This window comes from Bacillus rossius, chromosome 11, assembly GCF_032445375.1.
Source record: "Bacillus rossius redtenbacheri isolate Brsri chromosome 11, Brsri_v3, whole genome shotgun sequence".
Taxonomy (NCBI): Eukaryota; Metazoa; Arthropoda; class Insecta; order Phasmatodea; family Bacillidae; genus Bacillus; species Bacillus rossius.
In genome coordinates this window covers 10385618-10408760 of record NC_086338.1, presented here as the reverse complement: position 1 = coordinate 10408760, position 23143 = coordinate 10385618, and the positions used below count along the sequence as shown (strand labels likewise).

At 57.8% G+C, this 23143-nt stretch overlaps 3 non-coding genes across 3 annotated transcripts; 1 reads left to right on the top strand and 2 right to left on the bottom strand.

The window, feature by feature from the left end:
• Window positions 1–1802: 1802 nt before the first annotated feature.
• On the bottom strand, window positions 1803–1965 carry LOC134537156 (U1 spliceosomal RNA). Its single transcript, XR_010075966.1, has one exon. It is a non-coding gene; the product is annotated as a U1 spliceosomal RNA (small nuclear RNA).
• A 6864-nt stretch (window positions 1966–8829) lies between these two features.
• Window positions 8830–8992, bottom strand: LOC134537146 (U1 spliceosomal RNA). Its single transcript, XR_010075957.1, has one exon. It is a non-coding gene; the product is annotated as a U1 spliceosomal RNA (small nuclear RNA).
• Window positions 8993–22542: 13550 nt separating this feature from the next.
• Window positions 22543–22662, top strand: LOC134537136 (U5 spliceosomal RNA). The gene has a single exon (XR_010075948.1). It is a non-coding gene; the product is annotated as a U5 spliceosomal RNA (small nuclear RNA).
• Window positions 22663–23143: the final 481 nt, after the last annotated feature.

Sequence of the window (23143 nt, the reverse complement as noted above, 5' to 3'; positions counted from 1 at the left end):
CCAACACACGGGCATGGTGCTTCTGGACCTTGCCCGGGCATTTGATTCCGTGCCCCATTCACAACTCATTCACCGTCTCTCCGCCACCGACCTTCCACCTCATCTCATACGCCTCCTCTGCTCGTTCCTGGGGGGTCGTACCTTCCGGGTTCGGGTGGAGGGCGAACTCTCCGACCCCCGTCACATCATGGCCGGCGTCCCCCAGGGCGCCATCCTTTCACCCCTTCTCTTCACCCTTCACATCGCCGACCTGCAACCACCACCTGGCACTCACCTGGTTCAGTACGCCGATGACACTTGCCTCCTCGCTTCCTCCGTCTCCGAGCGGATGCTCGGCGACCGCCTGAGCCGCGGGCTCACATCACTCTCTACTCAGTTCCTCGCGCACGGCATCGGGCTGAACTGCTCGAAGACCCAGTCCATTCTCTTCTCACGCATCCACCCACGCCAGGACCACCCCCTACGAGTTTCCAGCACTGCCATCCCCTGGTCACCCGAGGTCCGCTATCTGGGGGTGACCCTGGACAGAACCTTCACTTTCATCCCGCACCTTGCTTCCATGAAGACTCAATCCAGGGCGGTCTTGGCGCAGCTGGCACCGATACTGCGACCCTCATCTGGCACCCCCCTCCCGGTTCGCATCACCGCATTTCATTCCTACGTCATCCCACGCTTCACCTACGCATCCCCCGTGTGGGTTCATTCATCCCGTTTCAACCTTCGCCCCATTACCCGCACCTACTTCCTGGGGATTCGTCTCCTTCTCGGACTCCCCCGCGCCACCTCCAGGCTGACTCTCCTGGCAGACTCCGGCCTGCCCCACCTTCACCCTCTCCTTCGCTCCATGACGACTTACTTCCTACGCCGATGCCGACGCAGCGACAACCCCCTCATCCTTCAACTTGCGGAGCCGCTGCCTCCTGCACCCCACCCCCGACGACCGCTCTTTTCGACTGACCACTTACGCGACGACTCCGACGACGACGCTGACGACGTCCCGGCGGCCGGTGGGCCCGGTAGATGACGACGTAGACCTCCACGTCCACCGGTAGCCTCCGCGGACCCGCCACCATAGTTCACCATCTACATCGCCACTCAGTCTTCTTCCCATCGTCATCAGCATCGCCGTTTTCTCCGCGCGGCCTCCATCAGCTGCGCGGCTCCTGGATCAGCATCTCTTCACCCCCAGCAGTCCCTCACCCCCCCTCCACCCTACAAGTAGCCGGGGCCTTCAAGAACCTCCGTGTTGGCGGGGTCCAGCATCGTCATGTTCTTCATCTTTGTGTTTATGTTCTGTACAGTGTTCTTGTCAACTGCCTTGTATGTATCTTTATGTATTAAATGATGTTTTTGTGTGTGGGCCCCTAGGGGCCCCACTTGTTAAAAAAAAAAAAAAAAAAAAAAAAAAAAAAAAAAAAAAAAAAAAACTAAAGATTTTCGTGGAGGGGAACATTTGATGAGTCTTTAAACAATTTTTTGTTGTGCCCAGTGTTTACACACTGGGCCGGTTACCGTTAAACCACTGGGCCCGGGGGTGAGGCGGGGAGGGGGAAATCTGAAAAATCGAATTGGACAAGTATCGTTCATGGGAATTTTTTTTTTCTTTTTTCAACTATTACCATGCACAATTACGTACCTTCCTTCCGCACTTTCAAGACGGTGGGGTTGTTCGCCAAGGCACCGTAAACTTGAGACCTACGAATGCATTACATACCATACACAGATGAAAAAAAAAAAAAAATTACACTTCACTGTACATAATTCTTAACACTACTTCACAACTACTAAGTTGAAATTTTTTCACCGGGACAGCGCGAACGCAGTCCCGACTACCAAAAATTACGCGCCCGAGTTACCCACATTTGGGGTAATCGCAGAGGTCAGCTCAACCGAAGTGCAAGGGAAGAGCCTCACCCTGGGGGAACCCCCTGCTTGATCAGGGTAGCCCCTACGCCAGGTAAGTATGCTGCGCAGTGTTTCGCTTTTCTATTTCACTTGGAGCTCGGACCACCTCATCAACGTGTTTTGAGGTTATGTACTTCTACCTCCGAAACAGCTCTTTCCCCAGACATAACACTCCCGTGCCAGTTCATCACACTACATGACAGTACACACCAACAATGCAAATACAATTTCTTCCTACAACTGCCCGTTTATACTCGCACCTCGTTTCCTTTGTTTCTGTACCCACGGCGACGGTCGACCGCCGCGTGCATTTGGTTACCCCGTTTGCCGCGTGGCGGCACTTGGTTACACCGTTTGCCGCGTGGCGGCACTCGGGTCGTCGCGTCCGCCTCGGCAAAAAGGCGGGCACCACGGCACAGTCGAGAGGGGAACTTTTTTCCATTAGCAACATACCTAGGGTTTCACGAAATATCGAGTGCCGTGTCCCACGAGGCGATTTTCGGACGATTCGCGGCTTCAGGCTGCACGACCGTACGCTATTTTCACCATTAGTGGTGGTCCGCACATTTTTCCTATATAGTCCGGATTTTCAAAGTTTCAACCGTGCTCTGGTTTCCCTTCAAACGCATAAATCTTTCGCCTTTTACTAAAGATTGTTGTGTTTTGTTGGCTCGTGCGCGGATCGCGGAATATGGCTTAAATCGGCGGCCGTTCGGTGTGAAGTGCGTGTCCAGCAAAACTACATGCACCAATGCAGCTGCGACATTGAATGTGAGTGTTTTCGCCAAGTATTTAGTACTTTAATTTGCATTTAAAAATCGTGATTTTTCGCTTCCCATCAAAAAACAACATGGCGTAGCTTGGGTGTCGCAGTGTGACCAACTGTCGCCGCGGACATTCCGCGCGCGGTATGCTCTGCTCCCGACACCAAGCTGGGTTATTCCACTAACACAAACAAATCGCGGGACTGACTGTGCGCGGCGCGAGGGGGACTGAAAATTCATTACTTTTAAAATTATTAATCTTTTCTCCCATAGTGTTCTGTTTATTTAAAAAATCATCTACAAATTCTAACAACAAACAATTAAATCAATAAATTTTCGAATAACTTTTTTAATATTCTTAAACGTAATTTATTTAACTGCTGCATTAATTACGAACAATTCATTATAAAGTAAAATAATCCTTGCCTTGTTTCACAAACTTTAATATATTCAGTGTCATTTTTCGTTGTTGTGCGAGTCATTGTCCCGCGAAACGCCGCAAAACTGTCCGAGTTCGCGATGTCGCCACCAGGGCCGCGCGCGCGTCGCCGACCTGCGCGCCTCTCTCGGCCATCCTGCGAACTAGGAACGATTTAATGGGAATCGTCTCAGCGCGTAAAACCTAAATATCTCAAAACTGAAAAACTTGTGTCATATCATTATTATTTTATATTATTCTTGCCCATTTAACTAAATATTCTATTCATACAGTGTTCAGTGTTATGTTTAAATCGTGTGGTATAGACTTTTACTATAAAGCGCCACATTATTTTCATTTCTTAAATTTTTTTTTTTTAAATTAAACTAACCTAAGTGTATTCTTGACAACAATTCAAAAATAACATGGAGCGCTGCAGTGCAACAGAGGATGAAGACTTCCCGTCACTGCCGAACCTGGCCGCCTCGCCCCTCAAAAAAACCTACTCGCGCCAACCAACAACAACCAGAAACTCGGAAATAAAGATTGCTCATTCTGCTCATTCCACTGTACAACACTTCACCGCCACTCAATCTGACATTCTCTCGCGCCCAGTGACGCCCACCGACGCTCCCCTTAAGCCACAGACAGCGTGTGTTAAAGTGTCAGAGCTCCGCCGACTGGACGGGCTAATCCCGATGACCAGCTTACCACTATCCCTCACAACAACCACAATCACGACCACCACTGTCAGCAGTACACCCATAATGTGTACTGTTGGCACTACTTTGAACGCCAACCAGCAGCAAATGGCGCAGGACCACCACCAACACCAGGCACAGCTCCAACCACAACCTCAACAACAACCGATTCCTGCACTGATGGACCTCCCCCAATCACCACCACCCCCTGCCTCCTCGCACCAGATCGCCATGGACACAACAGGGTTCCAGATCCCCAAAAAAACCAGCAAACGCCGCCGCACCAACTCCATCACATCAGACTCATCGCTTCCCACCAGCAACAGATTTGCCTCCACCCTCAGCCTGGACGACATGGGCGACGACACCACACCACCACCGACAAAGACTACCACCAAAACCAAAACCAAGACGAAATGGACACCCCTTCCTCTTGACGACCAACAACCATCCACCTCCCGAGCCCCCACTGCACCTCACCCCCCCACCCAGACCCCCACCAGAATGCCCCCAATCTCCTGCATCGTCTCCACCACCAGCAAACCCTTCCTGACTGCAGCCCGACTCCAGAAGGAACTGACAGGCCCACTCTCAATCTCCTCCATCCGTGACAAGACATCATTTTACACGACAAATGCACGCGACCATGACTTCCTCTTCAAAAAACTATCAGCAGCCAACTACCAACCATTCACTTCCCGACGCCCTGACGAAAGACAAGACAGAGTCGTTATCAAACGACTACCCCTCTCCACCACCCCCGAAGAACTCCTCCAGCAGCTGCAAGACGACGGGTACCCCGTGTCGTCCGTGCTCCCCCTCCGAATGCCCCCTGACGCCGACACCAAGCCCTTCCTGGTTGCCACCAACCACCAGGGAGAGGCCAACCAGCTCCTACAAATCAAGAACCTTGGCGGCTGGGTCGTGAAGGTTGAGCGGTACCGCGGGTCGGGCAGAGTCCCGCAGTGCTACCGCTGCCAACTGCCCGGCCACCCCTCCACCAGATGCGACCGACAACTCCGGTGCTTCAAGTGCGCCGGAGAACATTGGTCGCGTGACTGCACAGCCCCCCCCGAGGCAAGGAAGTGCTGCCTCTGCGACGGCCCACACATCGCCACCTCCCCAGACTGCCCCACCCTCATCGCCTTCCAACGCCGCCATCCACCACGCACATCTGACACCGCCCCTACCGCAACCACCGCCCCACCACCTGACACCACCTCCCACCGCACCTTCCCTGCCATGAAGGGCAACGCGTGGGCAAGGCCATTCCCCACCACCCAACCCAGTGCCCCACCCAACACCACACCCGATGCTCCACCAAACCACACACCTCGCTCACCACCCACCACCTCCTCTGACACCACCTCCCTCGGCGACACCGTCCGAGACATCCTCAATCTCTTCCGCACCTACCTACCCGTCATCCGCCGCACCATGACAGCCCTCTCCCGCGCCCGCACACCAGCCGACAAAATTGAAGTCATCATACAAGCCGTCCTATCCCTCTTCGATGACTCAACACCCTCCCCTTAAACTCCTCATCTGGAACTCCTTCTCCCTCCTTCCCAAGCTCCCTGACCTCCTCTTCCTGATCCAAACCCACTCCCCAGATGCCGTGTTCCTCTCCGAAACTTGGCTCACCCCCACAGACCAACTCCACATACCAGGGTACACCGCCCACCGCGCCGACCGTGACGGGAGGGGCGGTGGAGTGGCACTCCTGCTCCACTCCCGCATCACCCACCACCGCCGCCACATCCACACCTCCCCCGCGACTGAGGCGGTCGCCGTGAGGCTGCACGGCGGTCCCTATGCCCTCACCCTTGTCTCCCTCTACCTTCCCCCACAACACCCCTTCCCCACCGCCGACGTCATTGCCCTCGGACGGCTCGACGCCCACGTCGTGCTGGCCGGGGACTTTAACGCTACCCATCCCTTCTGGGGCTGCGTCACCGCCAACCGGCGGGGCAGCTCCCTCCGTCAACTCCTCCGAACCTCCCACCTCTCCCTTCACGCCCCGCCCACCCCCACCCTATACCCAGCCCAACGCAACCGGCACCCAAGCATAATCGACTTCGCCCTTTCATCTCACCTCCCCATCATCACCGATCTCCGCACCATCACCTCCGGCACCTCAGACCACATCCCAGTCATCGGCTCTCTACACTACCATCCCCACACCGACCCCCACCTGCCCCGTTTTGACTTCCCAAAGGCTGACTGGCGAGCCTTCCGCACCACCCTCTCTCACTCCCTCGACCTAACTGTCCCCTTCAACACCCCTGCCGATATTGACGCCCACACCACAACTCTCACCCAGGCCATATCGGCAGCTGCCCACTCCCACATCCCCATGGCTCCCCCCCGACCACGCATCATCCCCTTCCCACCACACATACGAGAAGCCATGTCCCTGAGGAACCGCCTCCGCGCGCGCTGGCAGGCCACCAGATCCCCGATCAGCAGGAGAATCTACATCCTGCTGCGGGGCTGGTGCCGTCGGTTGACAGCTGGATGGAAGGCTCAACAGGAGACTAAGCGCCTCGCAGCCCTCTCCCCCTCCACAGGCTCCCTCTGGGCCTACCTCCGAAGGCTGAAAGCCACACCCACCACCATCCCACCCATCACCACCCCCACAGGAGTGGCGGAAACTGCCCAAGAGAGATCTGAGGCAGTGGCCGCCTACCTCCAAACCACCTTCACACCCGCCATCAACACCTCCCTGTCATCTGACTCGTCAGACGACGAGGCTCACCACCTATCCCGCCACACCACACTCCCCATCATACCAGAGACTCCACCATTCCACCTGGTCACACCAAAGGAGCTGCAGTCCATCATTTCCCACTTTCGACTCAACGCAGCTCCGGGCTCCGACTCCATCCCAACCCCCCTCCTGCGCTACCTGCCCCGCAAAGCCCTAGTCCTCCTCACCAAAATCACCAACGCCATGTTCCTCCACTGCCACTTCCCATCCTCATGGAAGAACGCCATCATCTGCCCCATCCCCAAACCAGCCAAGCCACCCACCCTCCCCTCCTCCTACCGACCCATCTCTCTCTTACCCATCCTCTCCAAAGTGGCAGAGAAGACCATCCTCCAACGCCTCCTCCCCATCATCAACGACCACCACCTACTCCCCAACCACCAGTTTGGCTTCCGCCCACACCACTCCACCTCCCACGCCGTTGCCCGTGTGGAGCTCCTGGTGGTCCAAGGATTCTCCAGGCGGCAACACACGGGCATGGCTCTCCTCGACCTCGCCAAAGCCTTCGACTCTGTCCCACACGCCCAACTGATCCACCGACTAGCTGCCACCAACATTCCCCCCCACCTGACACGACTCCTGTGCTCCTTCCTAGAAGACCGCTCATTCCAGGTTCGGGTAGAAGGCCAACTCTCCCAACCACGACCAATCCACGCCGGTGTTCCCCAAGGAGCCATCCTCAGCCCACTCCTTTTCACTCTCCACATTTCCGACCTCACCCCCCCACCAGGCACATACCTAGTCCAGTATGCAGATGACACCTGCATACTGGCATCCTCAGTCTCGGAGCAGATGCTCGGCGACCGTCTGAGCCGCGGTCTAAACTCCCTCCAAACCCAATTCATCGCACACGGCATCGCCATAAACCCAACCAAAACCTCCTCCATTCTCTTCTCCCGATACCACCCCAAACGAGACCACCCACCCAAACTCCGCAATCACATCATCCCCTGGACCCCCACCACCCGCTACCTCGGGGTAACCCTCGACTCCAACTTCACCTTCCTACCGCACCTCGACTCCATCAGAACGAAAACCCGCGCTGTCATGGGGCAACTAGCACATGTCCTCCGTCCCACATCCGGTACATCACTCTCCAACCGCATCACAGTCTACCGCTCCCACGTCATTTCTCACCTCACCTACGCATGCCCGACCTGGGCACACTCCTCTCTCTTCAACCTCCGCCCGATCACCCGCTCATTCTTCCTCGGCACACGCCTCATCCTTGGCCTCCCACGCGCCACCCTCCGCCAACACCTTCTCGATCAAACCGGCCTTCCTCACCTTCACCACAGCATCTCCCACATCACACAGAAATTCCTACACAAATGCTCAACCAACCTCAACCCTCTCATCCGACTTCTCGCCGAACCACCCCCTATCACCCCACATCCCAGACGCCCCCTCTTCACCACTGCCCACCTCCTCCTGGGTGATGCCGTCGACGAAGATGCAGCCGCCGATGCCAGAGGGGCCGACGGCTAACATCGGTGGCCCGCACCTCTTACGGTAATGCACTGCGGGACAAACCATCAACACCACTGCCCACCCCCACTTGTACCGCTGACCATATGACCCGGCCGCCAATCTTCAGGCCAGACCCGAGCCAAACGGGCCCGGCCTCACCTACAGCCCTTCATCCTCAGCACCACCAACCAACGATAGAACGCCAAGCAACACCACCAGCCCCCAAGGACTCTTTGTTGGAAGGGGCCCAGTGCCGCGTAATTATTTTTGTAAATATGTTTGTATCGTATTACTGTTTATTGATGTCAAATGTTTCCTTCCATGTAAATACCTTGTAACCACTCTTTTTAAAATAAAGAGGCATTTTTTGGCGGGGCGGACCCCCTGGGGGGGTCCCCCATTTAAAAAAAAAAAAAAAAAAAAAACTAAAGATTTCCGTGGAGGGGAACATTTGATGAGTCTTTAAACAATTTTTTGTTGTGCCCAGTGTTTACACACTGGGCCGGTTACCGTTAAACCACTGGGCCCGGGGGTGAGGCGGGGAGGGGGAAATCTGAAAAATCGAATTGGACAAGTATCGTTCATGGGAATTTTTTTTTTCTTTTTTCAACTATTACCATGCACAATTACGTACCTTCCTTCCGCACTTTCAAGACGGTGGGGTTGTTCGCCAAGGCACCGTAAACTTGAGACCTACGAATGCATTACATACCATACACAGATGAAAAAAAAAAAAAAAATTACACTTCACTGTACATAATTCTTAACACTACTTCACAACTACTAAGTTGAAATTTTTTCACCGGGACAGCGCGAACGCAGTCCCGACTACCAAAAATTACGCGCCCGAGTTACCCACATTTGGGGTAATCGCAGAGGTCAGCTCAACCGAAGTGCAAGGGAAGAGCCTCACCCTGGGGGAACCCCCTGCTTGATCAGGGTAGCCCCTACGCCAGGTAAGTATGCTGCGCAGTGTTTCGCTTTTCTATTTCACTTGGAGCTCGGACCACCTCATCAACGTGTTTTGAGGTTATGTACTTCTACCTCCGAAACAGCTCTTTCCCCAGACATAACACTCCCGTGCCAGTTCATCACACTACATGACAGTACACACCAACAATGCAAATACAATTTCTTCCTACAACTGCCCGTTTATACTCGCACCTCGTTTCCTTTGTTTCTGTACCCACGGCGACGGTCGACCGCCGCGTGCATTTGGTTACCCCGTTTGCCGCGTGGTGGCACTTGGTTACACCGTTTGCCGCGTGGCGGCACTCGGGTCGTCGCGTCCGCCTCGGCAAAAAGGCGGGCACCACGGCACAGTCGAGAGGGGAACTTTTTTCCATTAGCAACATACCTAGGGTTTCACGAAATATCGAGTGCCGTGTCCCACGAGGCGATTTTCGGACGATTCGCGGCTTCAGGCTGCACGACCGTACGCTATTTTCACCATTAGTGGTGGTCCGCACATTTTTCCTATATAGTCCGGATTTTCAAAGTTTCAACCGTGCTCTGGTTTCCCTTCAAACTGCTCTTAGGTGCTACTCTGAGTGGTTTGCAGGGATTTCCTTAGTTAATTCGAGTTTTCCTCGCGTGCTTTTATAATCCGACCAGTCGTTTCTGGTGCGAAGACTTGCTGCTGGGTGCATATCCGGATCTGGTAACTCTCAGCAGCAAGCAACAGGGTCCCCCCCTGGGCATTGCTGGGGGGACTCTGCAGAAATAAATTCAACCCTCGGGTTCCACTAATTTATATTTTATTTTTGATTTACAAGTTCCACTCAGCATCACTCCTATTATATTCACTCCATCTTCTTCCACCTTTAACTGACTGCTGACTGCTGCTGCTGCTTCCTGGGGCTGTCACCAGGTGGCCGAGAAGAGTAGTTCCTCCCAGGTGTGGCTCTTGGCCTGCCGACTTAATTGTTTCTCGTCGGCATGGCCGAGGGGGGGTCCGGGGAGGACCCGCCCCTGGGGGACTCCGACTTTGAGGGCCGACTCCAACCGCCATTGAGGGACTACACCAGGCCTCCTGGTGGCCACCGAGACCGGACGGGTGCCTCGGGCGCTGCTGGAGCAGAGGGATGCTCGCCGCCCCCCACCCCCAGCCAGACCGGGATCCGCACCCAGGAGCGCTGCACGAAGGTGTCGGAGTCCAAGCATCACCAGTTGGTGCCACCTGGCTTCTGCTCCGACACCCCCTTCACCCCGGACGTCACCATGGCAGCAACCCTCACCACCACGACCACCACCATGACGACCACGACAGTTTGCACTTTCACCCCCTCTGCTTCTCACCCCATCTCCTCGCCGTTCTCAGCGCCTTCCCCCTCACTGCCACTCATCCCTGTCGAGCCTGCGGCCCCCCGGGACGTGCCGATGGACACCGGCTTCAGCCTCCCCCGCCGGACGGTGAAGCGGCCGAGGATGGGGCGCGCCGAGGACCGCACCTCCATCTCCAACCGGTTTGGCGCCCTCGAGCTCGACTCCGCCGGCGAGGAGGGGACCTCGTCCCGGGACTCGTCACCTGCACCATCCACGTCATCCCGCATCTCACACCTCACCCGCCGCACCACCCCCCGACCGACTACGACCGCCGCGACTCAGCCATCGACCTCCGCTGCTCGTCAGCCGTCGCCTCGACCATCCACCTCCGCATCTGCACCTGGACCCCGCACCCGGCCTCCCACCCAACCTGCTGCCGCCCCCGCATCTGCCTCCGCCGCCGCCACCGTCAAGCCTACCCGCATGCCGCCCATCGGCTGCCGCCTCCCCATCACCACCAGCCCCTTCACCCTGGCCCAATCGTTTCAGTCGCTCCTTTCTGGCAAGCTATCCATCACCTCCGTCGACGGCCGCACCTCCTTTTACACCTCTAACGCCGCTGATCACACCTTCCTATACAACCACCTCACCCAGCTCGGCCATCAGCCTTTCACGCACCTGCGACAGGACGAGAAGGGGGACCGACTCGTCCTGAAGCGTCTCCCACTCACCACTACCCCCGAGGAGGTGCACGCCGCCCTCCTCGACCTGGACCTACCCGTTGCTTCCGTCACTCCGCTCCGCGTCGCCGACACCGCCACGACCCGTCCGTTCCTGGTTAATACTCACCACCTGGGGGAGGCAGCTCCCTTCCTGGCTCTACGCTCCCTGGGCTGCTGGGTGGTCTCCGTCGAACGCTATCGTGGCAGCGGGCGGGTCCCGCAGTGTTACCGGTGCCAGCAGGCCGGCCACCCATCCACACGCTGCGAGAGGCCGGTGGCCTGTTTCAAGTGTGCCGGGCCCCACCGGTCCCGCGAGTGCACATCGGCGACTCCGAAGTGCGTCAATTGCGGCGAGGCGCACTTCGCGACTTCCATGGACTGCCGGGTGAACCAGGCCTACCTCAGACGCCACCCCCCCTGACAACAGCCTGAGGCCACCCCGGCACCGCGACCGCGACCGCCAAACTTGACCGACGCTCGTGCCTTTCCCGCCGTCACCTCCAACGCCTGGACTCGGCGCGGTTCCGCCGCCGCCACCCTGTTCCCCTCCCGCGACGGGCCATCTCCATCTGCACCTCAGGACCCCTCATCTCACCGACCGGACGCTGACGACACTTCATTCACCACGATCATACGAGACCTCATCCAGCTGTTTCGGCAGTACTTTCCCTTCATTCGCCGCACCCTGACCGCCCTGTCCCATGCCAAGTCCCCTTCGGAGAGATTCGAGGTGCTCCTCCAAGCGCTTCTGGGTCTCTTCGATGGATCCCCCGCCGCCCCTTAAGCTCCTAGTCTGGAACGCCTTTTCTTTGCTCCCTAAGCTTCTCGACTTCCTTCACCTCGTCGACGAGCACTCACCCGATGTCGTGTTCCTATCAGAGACCTGGCTGACCCCCGCTGTACCCCTCCGCGTCCCGGGATATGCCGTCCACCGCTCCGACCGTGATGGTCGGGGGGGTGGGGTGGCACTCCTGGTGCGCGACACCTTCACCCATCACCGCCGACACATTCCACCTTCACCCGCGACTGAGGCTGTGGCCGTGCGCCTGTTCGGACAGCCCTACTCCCTGACTCTAGTCTCCGTGTATCTCCCACCCCAATTTGCCTTCCCCTCTGCCGCCGTTGTCGCCCTCGGTCGGCTCGATGCCCATGTCGTGCTGGCCGGGGACTTCAACGCCACCCATCCCTACTGGGGCTGCGTCGCGGCCAACCGCCGAGGCAGCTCCCTCCGTCAGCTCCTCCGGCGTACTAACCTCTCCATCTGCGCCCCCGCCACCCCCACATTCTTCCCCGCTCAGCACCACCGTCATCCCAGTATCATCGACCTCGCCCTCACCACACCGCTCCCCATCATCTCTGGTCTCACCACGCTCACCGCCGGGGCCTCGGATCACCTGCCCGTCCTCGGCTCCCTTCACTTCTACCCCCATTCCAACCCGCACCTTCCCCGCTTCGACTTCCGCAACGCCGACTGGAATGGGTTCCAGACCACCCTCTCATCATCACTCGACCTCACCCTCCCCTTCGACACCCCCGACCGTCTCGACGCCAACGTCGTGTCATTCACCCGGGCCGTCTCTGCGGCCGCCTCCGCTCACATTCCGCTGGCCACTCCAAGTGCCCGCATCACCCCCTTCCCGCCTTACCTGCGTGACGCCGTGGTCCTGCGCGACCGCTTCCGCGGCCTGTGGCAGGCCAACCGGTCCCCGTTGACACGGATGGTGTTCCTCCTGCTGCGGGGCCGGTGCCGCCGGATGGTCGCGGCGTGGAAGGCGCATTTGGAGACCCGGCGTCTCGGCTCCCTCGCCTCTGCATCCGGCTCTCTGTGGACCTACCCCTTCCCTGCCATCATCGTACCGCCCCATTTCTCTTCTACCCATCATCTCGAAGGTCGCAGAGCGGACCATTTTCACACGCCTTCTCCTTCACGTCAACCTCTTGCATCTTCTCCCCCATCACCAGTTCGGTTTCCGCAAACGTCACTCCACCTCCCACGCCATCGCCCGTGTGGAGGTGCTGGCTGTCCAAGGTTTCGCACGGCGCCAACACACGGGCATGGTGCTTCTGGACCTTGCCCGGGCATTTGATTCCGTGCCCCATTCACAACTCATTCACCGTCTCTCCGCCACCGACCTTCCACCTCATCTCATACGCCTCCTCTGCTCGTTCCTGGGGGGTCGTACCTTCCGGGTTCGGGTGGAGGGCGAACTCTCTGACCCCCGTCACATCATGGCCGGCGTCCCCCAGGGCGCCATCCTTTCACCCCTTCTCTTCACCCTTCACATCGCCGACCTGCAACCACCACCTGGCACTCACCTGGTTCAGTACGCCGATGACACTTGCCTCATCGCTTCCTCCGTCTCCGAGCGGATGCTCGGCGACCGCCTGAGCCGCGGGCTCACATCACTCTCTACTCAGTTCCTCGCGCACGGCATCGGGCTGAACTGCTCGAAGACCCAATCCATTCTCTTCTCACGCATCCACCCACGCCAGGACCACCCCCCACGAGTTTCCAGCACTGCCATCCCCTGGTCACCCGAGGTCCGCTATCTGGGGGTGACCCTGGACAGTACCTTCACTTTCATCCCGCACCTTGCTTCCATGAAGACTCAATCCAGGGCGGTCTTGGCGCAGCTGGCACCGATACTGCGACCCTCATCTGGCACCCCCCTCCCGGTTCGCATCACCGCATTTCATTCCTACGTCATCCCACGCTTCACCTACGCATCCCCCGTGTGGGTTCATTCATCCCGTTTCAACCTTCGCCCCATTACCCGCACCTACTTCCTGGGGATTCGTCTCCTTCTTGGACTCCCCCGCGCCACCTCCAGGCTGACTCTCCTGGCAGACTCCGGCCTGCCCCACCTTCACCCTCTCCTTCGCTCCATGACGACTTACTTCCTACGCCGATGCCGACGCAGCGACAACCCCCTCATCCTTCAACTTGCGGAGCCGCTGCCTCCTGCACCCCACCCACGTCGACCGCTCTTTTCGACTGACCACTTACGCGACGACTCCGACGACGACGCTGACGACGTCCCGGCGGCCGGTGGGCCCGGTGGATGACGACGTAGACCTCCACGTCCACCGGTAGCCTCCGCGGACCCGCCACCATAGTTCACCATCTACATCGCCACTCCGTCTTCTTCCCATCGTCATCAGCATCGCCGTTTTCTCCGCGCGGCCTCCATCAGCTGCGCGGCTCCTGGATCAGCATCTCTTCACCCCCAGCAGTCCCTCACCCCCCCTCCACCCAACAAGTAGCCGGGACCTTCAGGAACCTCCGTGTTGGCGGGGTCCAGCATCGTCATGTTCTTCATCTTTGTGTTTATGTACAGTGTTCTTGTCAACTGCCTTGTATGTATCTTTATGTATTAAATGATGTTTTTGTGTGTGGGCCCCTAGGGGCCCCACTTGTTTAAAAAAAAAAAAAAAAAAAACTAAAGATTTCCGTGGAGGGGAACATTTGATGAGTCTTTAAACAATTTTTTGTTGTGCCCAGTGTTTACACACTGGGCCGGTTACCGTTAAACCACTTGGCCCGGGGGTGAGGCGGGGAGGGGGAAATCTGAAAAATCGAATTGGACAAGTATCGTTCATGGGAATTTTTTTTTTTCTTTTTTCAACTATTACCATGCACAATTACGTACCTTCCTTCCGCACTTTCAAGACGGTGGGGTTGTTCGCCAAGGCACCGTAAACTTGAGACCTACGAATGCATTACATACCATACACAGATGAAAAAAAAAAAAAAATTACACTTCACTGTACATAATTCTTAACACTACTTCACAACTACTAAGTTGAAATTTTTTCACCGGGACAGCGCGAACGCAGTCCCGACTACCAAAAATTACGCGCCCGAGTTACCCACATTTGGGGTAATCGCAGAGGTCAGCTCAACCGAAGTGCAAGTTCAGTTCAGTTCAAGTTCATTTATTAACAGAAAATTAAAATACACCTTGGTCGGTTTACAAACAAAAAGGTACAAATACATGCCTCAGCCGCAGGCTCTTACATGATAACAAATTTAAAGAAAAAAGACACAAAAAGAATGAAAGAAAACAAGTCGGTAAAAAACAAGCGGGGAAAAACACGAAAAACCCCAAAACAAATTGAAAAAGGGGAAAGGAAAAATGACCAGAAACAGGAGAAGCCCCAAAACAGCTAACGAGAAGGAGATCGGGGAATAAAAACCCCGAAAACACCCACGAGGCAAAGAAAACAAAAAACGAAGAATGGGCGGCGAAATGCCACCGAGGCCAAAAGAGAGAGGAAAAAAGGCGACCCGAACACTCGCGGGACGCGGCAACAAAAGAATGCGACGATTAAAAACATCGCAAAAAGAATGCCTAGAGAGGCAAAGAAAAGATCCCAAAGGATAACCGAAAAGGCAGCCATGTTGGTTGCAGAAATAAAGTAAAATTAATTAAATGCAATTAAAGCAAAGTGGTAGCATAAACGGCAGCATACCAGCAAACGAAGGGGGAAAGCAATAACAAATAAACCCCCAACAAGAAAGGGCCAGAGGAAGCCAGAAGGCACCCACGAGAAGCGTGGCGCAACAAATACACTAAAAGACACCCAACGCAGGCAAGAAGTTACTCAATGAAACAGTACCCTTAAATAAATACACAGCATAAGGCTGAACAAGAGCACCCCCCCGAACCCTAACAGCGAGGAGGGAGGGGGAAGGCACACTAAACACTAATTTAATAAACACAGACAGCAAACAAGACACTAAACACAAACATCACCCTGACACAATAAAGCATGTAAAGTCCAAAAAAACCCTGAAAAAGAAAACAAAAACACACCGAAGCACACAAAGTACACCGAAGACAGCCAGAGTCAAACGACGTACAGCACGTAAAAATGTCAAAGTTAGGGTGGGTCGTCACGAAGAATGTCACGCAACCGGGGATGGGCGTGTGGCGCAGCAACGTCGTAGTCCCCAATAGACCGGACCAACGGGTTAAAGCTGCGCGCATTGCGCCTGAAGAACCGCCGGGCGAAGGCAGCAACCATCTCCACCGGCCGCCGGAGACCAGAGAGGCGGTACAGCAGCTCCACAGGCGTCCACAGCGGGTAGCCGAGCACCAGGCGCAGACCAGCGTGCAGCACAGAATGGATGGGGCGCCAGCAAGTCCGGGGGAGCGCCGTGCAGACCACCGACGCGTACAGCAAGACCGGCAGGATGTAGGTCTTGTACACCAACAGCCGAGTCGGCTGAGGCACGCCACTCCGCGCACCCAGCACCGGCCGCAACGTCCTGTGCAGGATCCGCGTCTTCCGAACCGCCGCCGTGATGTGGGGCTGCCAGGTGAAGGTGGCGTCCAGCAACACCCCCAGGTACTTCACGGCAGGCAAGTACGGCAGCAAGACGCCCAGGAGCACCAGGGGGGCCGGGGGCCGCCGGCGGCGCTTGGTGCAGAAGAGCACCTGGGTCTTCGCGGGGTTCGGCAAGATGCCCCAGGAGGCCATGTAGCTGCTCAAGTGACGCAGCGCCACCTGCGCCTGCGCCTGCAGCACCTGCGCGTCGTCACCGGTCACCAGGACCCCCGTGTCATCAGCGTAGAGCGCCAACGCAGCCCCGGGCGGGGGCGCCATGTCCGCCAGGAACACCGCAAACAGCGTGGGGCTCAAGATAGCCCCCTGCGGCACCCCAGCAGCCACGCGGTGAATTCCGGAGAGCGCGCCATCAACCCGGACAGCAAACGTGCGGTCAGCGAGGAAACACTGTAGGAGATTGAGCAGATGAGGGCTCAGCTCCGTCCGCCGCAGCTTGTGCACCAGGGCAGCATGGTGAACAGAATCGAAGGCGCGCTTCAAATCCAGCAGCACAAGGATGGAATGCGCCCGCCGATTGAAGCCGGCAGAGACCAGGTCAGTCACGTAGGCAACCGCATGGAGAGCCGACAGGTGCCGGCGGAACCCAAACTGGAAGTCCTGGAGAGAGCCACTGACAGCCAGATGAAGCCCCAGGCGGCCAAGGACCATGCGCTCGAAGACCTTAGAGAGGCAGGACAACAACGAGATAGGGCGGTACTGGGCAACATCAGGGGAAGCAGGATGCGTCTTGGGAACCGGAACAACCACAGCATGGCGCCACGGCAGAGGAAAATGCGCCAGAAGAAGACAAAAATTACAGATCTTCGTAAAATAAATGAGCGCCTTACGGGAGAAAGACCGCACCAGGACGGGACGCACACCATCAGGGCCAGGAGCCTTCCCCAGCTTCAGCCGGCCCACGGCACGCTCCACCTCACGAGGCGTGACCAGCAGGGAGCCCACGGCGGCCGGGAGCGGCAGCGGCGGCAGATCCCGGAAGGCGGCAGCAGTCGGCCCAGCCGCCGGAACAGCGTGCGGCACGAAGGTGGACACGAAGTGGCCCGCCAACAGCTCCGCTTTATCCCGGGGGTCATCCAGGAAGCGCTGACCAGACTGCAGCGGCGGGACACCAGCGGCACGGGAGCGCAGGCCCCGGACGTAGCCCCACACCGAGCCCGTCTGCGCCGATAAAGACTGCAGGGCCAGAAGGTGCTGAGAGGCCTGCCAGTCGGTAACTGCACGGCGGCAGCGGTCCTTGTAGTACCGGTAGTCTTCCAGCGCCTGGGGGTGGCGCAGGCGCTGCCAGCAACGCCGGGCAGCATTCCGCATCCGGATCAGCGCACGCAGGGGCGGCGGCAAAGGCTTGCCCCCCGGGCGCACAGGCCGCAACGGGACGGCCGCACGCTCCGCACTGCCAATGGCGGCAGCGAACCGCTCCACCACGTCATCCAGGTCCTCAGGGGTCGCCACCGTCAGCCCCAGGTCCAGCTGGTCATCCAGGTGCCTCCGAAAGGCCGGCCAATCCGCCCGCTGGTAGTCGCGCCGCCGCAGAGGAGGGCCAGCAGCCTGAAGACCCTGGAGAACACCGACCACCGGTAAATGGTCAGAGGCGAGGTCAGAGAGGACGGCCAGGGAAACGACGGTCAGCCGTTGGGTGGTCAGGCACAAGTCCAGGACAGAAGGGCGCTGGTTAGCCCGGGTGGGACAGTAGGTAGGCGAGGGAGGCGCATGGATGGTCAGATCGCAAGCAGCCGTGAACCGCAGGAGCGCACGGCCACGGAAGGTGTCAGTGGCGCAGCCCCAGCGAGTATGGCGGCAGTTGAAATCGCCAGCGAGCAAGACAGCAGCGTCCAGCCGCGCCAGCAGCACCAGGTCATCCGTGGGCAGCACCCGATTAGGCTGCAGGTAGGCGGCCACCACCGTGAGGGCCGGGCGCGTGGACGTCAGCCGAACAGCCACCGCCTCCGCCGCGGCCAGCGCAGGAACAGCACGGCGGTAGTGGGGGATGTGGCACCGCACCAGCACAGCAACCCCGCCACGCGGCCCAGCATGGCGGTCAGCCCGGTGGCACACGTAGCCCGGGACGTCAAGCGCCAAGTGCGGCTTGAGCCAGGTCTCGGTGAGCAGCACCAGGTCGGGCGACCAGCGGTGAAGGATGTCGGCCAGCTCCTGGGAATGATAACGGACAGACCGGGCATTCCACAGAAGCAGGCTAGTCATGAGAGGCAGCACCAGCGGCGGGCACAGCCTGCCCGGGCCCCGCATCGTCATCGCCAAAGAGCCGCAGCAGAGCAGACAGCAGCACCTCGCCCTTCTCCAGGAGAGTGGGGGCACGCGCCAGGGCAACAAGCGTGCGCCGGATGCACTGCAGCCAGGACGAGAGGCGCAGGTCCTTCAGCAGGCGGATGATCTCCTGCACATCAGCAGCCAAGCCGCGCCCGCCCTCGGGGGGCGCATCTGCACCGCCAGCAGCAGGCCGGCCGCGGGAAGTGCCCGCAACCGCCCCCGCGTAGTCCACACCATCACGACGAGAGGCCGGCAGACCTGGAAACTGACTGCCCTGGGTCGCATCAAACCCGCCAGGGCCCCGGGCTGGAGGCTTGCGGCGGCGCGCCTGACGCTCCTCGTACGCCAACCGAGAAGGACAGCCAGAGAAGTTGGCCGGGTGATCCAGGCCACACAGCGCACACGTGGGCGGAGAGGCAGGATCAAGCGAGCAGTCGGTAGACCGGTGGGGCCCCCCACAGCGCACACACACCGCGGGGTTGTCGCAGTTGTGGCTGGAGTGGCCGAACTCCTGGCACCTATAACACTGGACAGCCCGAAGGCTGCCGCGGTACAGCTCTACCTTGACCGCGACGTGTCCCAGGTGCTTCAGCTGGAGAGCCTGCGCCTTCTGCTCCGTCCCGTTCAGCACCACGAGAAAGAGCGGCCAAGGAGTGGCCTGAGGCCCGCGGCTGCCCATACGCACCACCTTGCTGTGGGCGATGCCCTGCTCTGTCAGGAACTCGGAGATGAGCTCCACCGGGGTGTCCAGGTGGAGGTTCCGGATCACCACCCGAGCATTGCGGTCCTCCTGACTGGCCCAGGTGTGGAACGCCATGCCACGCTCCCGCAGAATGGTGCGCATCTTCTCGAAGTCCGCCTTGTTGCGCATCTGAAAGGTGGACGTGCGGGCGAAACTCTTGGCCTCGAAATCTGCAGAGAAGTGCGGCCGCAGATCCCGCAAGTCCCGCAGCGCAGTAGGCGAAAGACCCCCCTGGCACACGATGACAGGCGGCCAGGACTTCCGGCCTGTAAGAGGCGGCGCAGGGGCCGGCGCACCACCAGCAGAGGACACCGCCGGCCGCGGCGAGGGGGCACCGGGCGCTGGCGGCCGTGCTGGGCGGCCAGAGCTAGGGCCAGCAACAGCAGACACATCGGAGAGGTCGTCCCGTGAGGTAGACAGATCACCAGAGGTCTGCGACAGCCGGGACGACCGGCCGCGGGCGCCCCCAGACTTGGGGCGTTTCCCCTTGGGCGGCGGCTTGGCCCGGGGAGGCAGAGGCCCACCAGAACCCCCACCCTGCTCCTCACGCTCCGAGTCAGGGGACAGCAAATGGTCGCCCGGGGCCGCAGCGCGCTTCCGCTTGCCCAGCAGCACCGGCTCCTGGTCCCGCGGAGCCACCACCAGGGGCTTCGGGCGGGGCACCACCAAAGGAGGACCTGAATAAACAGACACAGGAACCCCAGCACCCGACGAGACGGGCGGCGCGGGCGCGCCATTCACAGCCACAGGCGCCACAGTGACAGCAGGCGCAGTGGAATCGCCCGCCTTGCCACGATACCGCAGCGAATAGTCAGGCACCGCAAAGACGTGCCCCCCAGCAGCAGTTGTCCGGCTAGTCGTCGTCACGCTTGAGGTGGGGACGGTGGTGGTGGCACACCGGAGGCAGGCCACCGGTAGCCCCACATCAGAAGAGACAGCAACACGCGTCGCAGGCAGCTGGCACGAACCACCCGGGGGCTGGTCCACCCCCGAGGCAGACGGCGGCGTCAGGCCGGGCCGCTGGGCCGCGTACGGATCCGTCACAGGCGGCGGCACGCCGCCCCCACTGGGCTGCTTGGACCCAACGTACGAAGACTGGGTACGAGTGCGGGGGCCATCCGCCCGCCGATCAAGACTGAGGGAGCGCCGCGCCCCAGCCCCAGGCCGGGGGCCATCGCCACCAGAACCATCAGCGCGCGCCAGTCGCCGGGACAAAGGCCGCGCAATCCGCTCAGGCTGCGAGGAGGACATAACAGGTGACACAATGCAGCCAGGCGCCACCGCGCTGACCGCCACACAAACAGAAGGCTGGGAGAGAGACACAGTGCGCACAGGCTGGGCAGGACAGTCAGCAATGTAGTAATGTTCGTAATCATCAGTATCAGTGGTACAGGAAATAATGTCACAAGTAGGTTCACTCGCCATAATAAGAAGAAAATAAAGAAGTAACAGAACAGCAAAAAGAACCCACAACAAAACCTGGGCGCAGGAACAGAAAATTAAATATAAGTAATTGGTCGCAAGTATGCCGCGCTCCAATTAACGAGGCCAACAGCAATCGATTGTACGCCGCGAGGGCGGCCATTAACAGCAGGCGTGAACAAGAGCTGGCTATTGCCGAGACTACTAGAGGCCAACCACCAGGCCGACTGAAAGAGACAAGATGGCCAGCGACACAAGAGTAGCAGACAGGGCACACGAACCACAAATTAAGAAAAGAATTAAACCGGCAACAAAAGATACGCAAATCCGCGAAAGACAGGAGACACAGGCACAAAAACGGAAAGCAGAAACAAGACAGGGCCGAAACACGAAAGCACAAAGCAAATATACACGAAATGACGACCACAAAAATGCCACGAGGTCGCAAACAGCAAATCGAATAATCGGCAAACACAGAAAACGTAAATAAACTGCGCGCGAGACACAGAACAGGGACCGATAAATAATCAGCAAGCACGAAAACAGAAATAAGTGCAGCAAAAAGTAAAAACGCAAACATTAACGCACGAATCGGCCAAGCAAAATTAAATGTACAGGTACGAGAGTCCAGGCGGCCATGACACGCGGACTCGTCACAGGAAGCAGCAAGCGTGAACAGCAAAAACGGTAAATAAGAGCGCAGAAAATTAACAAAAGCAGCAACGAAAAAATATGCAACAGCAGACAGCATGAAATTAAACCAGAAAGCGGGCAAAACGAAGCAGATCAGACTGAGGGGAAAAATATGGGTCGGGCTCACATTAGGCAGCTGACGATCGCCCGCGATGACGACACAGGGCGCAGGCAGCACGGAGTTCCGCAGTCCGCCACCAGGGGCAGCACCATCCAGGCGGCGCTCGGCGAAGTCGCGCGCAGGCCAGCAGCTTGAAGATCCCGCCACCAGGAGCAGCACCAGCGGACGCAGCAGCAGCAGCTTCGAACTGCCGCCGCTAGGCGGCAGCACCGTCACACGCGCGCACGACCAGGAATTTACACACTCGCGAGTTCACCGATAAACCACTAGACCCGGGGGTGAAGCGGAGAGGGGGGGAAAACCGAATTACAGCGAAACGAGCACAACTACGCACGTAAACACACACAAAACGACCCGCACACAGGGTAGCCCCTACGCCAGGTAAGTATGCTGCGCAGTGTTTCGCTTTTCTATTTCACTTGGAGCTCGGACCACCTCATCAACGTGTTTTGAGGTTATGTACTTCTACCTCCGAAACAGCTCTTTCCCCAGACATAACACTCCCGTGCCAGTTCATCACACTACATGACAGTACACACCAACAATGCAAATACAATTTCTTCCTACAACTGCCCGTTTATACTCGCACCTCGTTTCCTTTGTTTCTGTACCCACGGCGACGGTCGACCGCCGCGTGCATTTGGTTACCCCGTTTGCCGCGTGGCGGCACTTGGTTACACCGTTTGCCGCGTGGCGGCACTCGGGTCGTCGCGTCCGCCTCGGCAAAAAGGCGGGCACCACGGCACAGTCGAGAGGGGAACTTTTTTCCATTAGCAACATACCTAGGGTTTCACGAAATATCGAGTGCCGTGTCCCACGAGGCGATTTTCGGACGATTCGCGGCTTCAGGCTGCACGACCGTACGCTATTTTCACCATTAGTGGTGGTCCGCACATTTTTCCTATATAGTCCGGATTTTCAAAGTTTCAACCGTGCTCTGGTTTCCCTTCAAACGCATAAATCTTTCGCCTTTTACTAAAGATTTCCGTGGAGGGGAACATTTGATGAGTCTTTAAACAATTTTTTGTTGTGCCCAGTGTTTACACACTGGGCCGGTTACCGTTAAACCACTGGGCCCGGGGGTGAGGCGGGGAGGGGGAAATCTGAAAAATCGAATTGGACAAGTATCGTTCATGGGAATTTTTTTTTTCTTTTTTCAACTATTACCATGCACAATTACGTACCTTCCTTCCGCACTTTCAAGACGGTGGGGTTGTTCGCCAAGGCACCGTAAACTTGAGACCTACGAATGCATTACATACCATACACAGATGAAAAAAAAAAAAAAAATTACACTTCACTGTACATAATTCTTAACACTACTTCACAACTACTAAGTTGAAATTTTTTCACCGGGACAGCGCGAACGCAGTCCCGACTACCAAAAATTACGCGCCCGAGTTACCCACATTTGGGGTAATCGCAGAGGTCAGCTCAACCGAAGTGCAAGTTCAGTTCAGTTCAAAACATTTATTTACAGCAAATAAAAAGTACACCTTGGTCGGTTTACAAACAAAAATATACAGACATGCC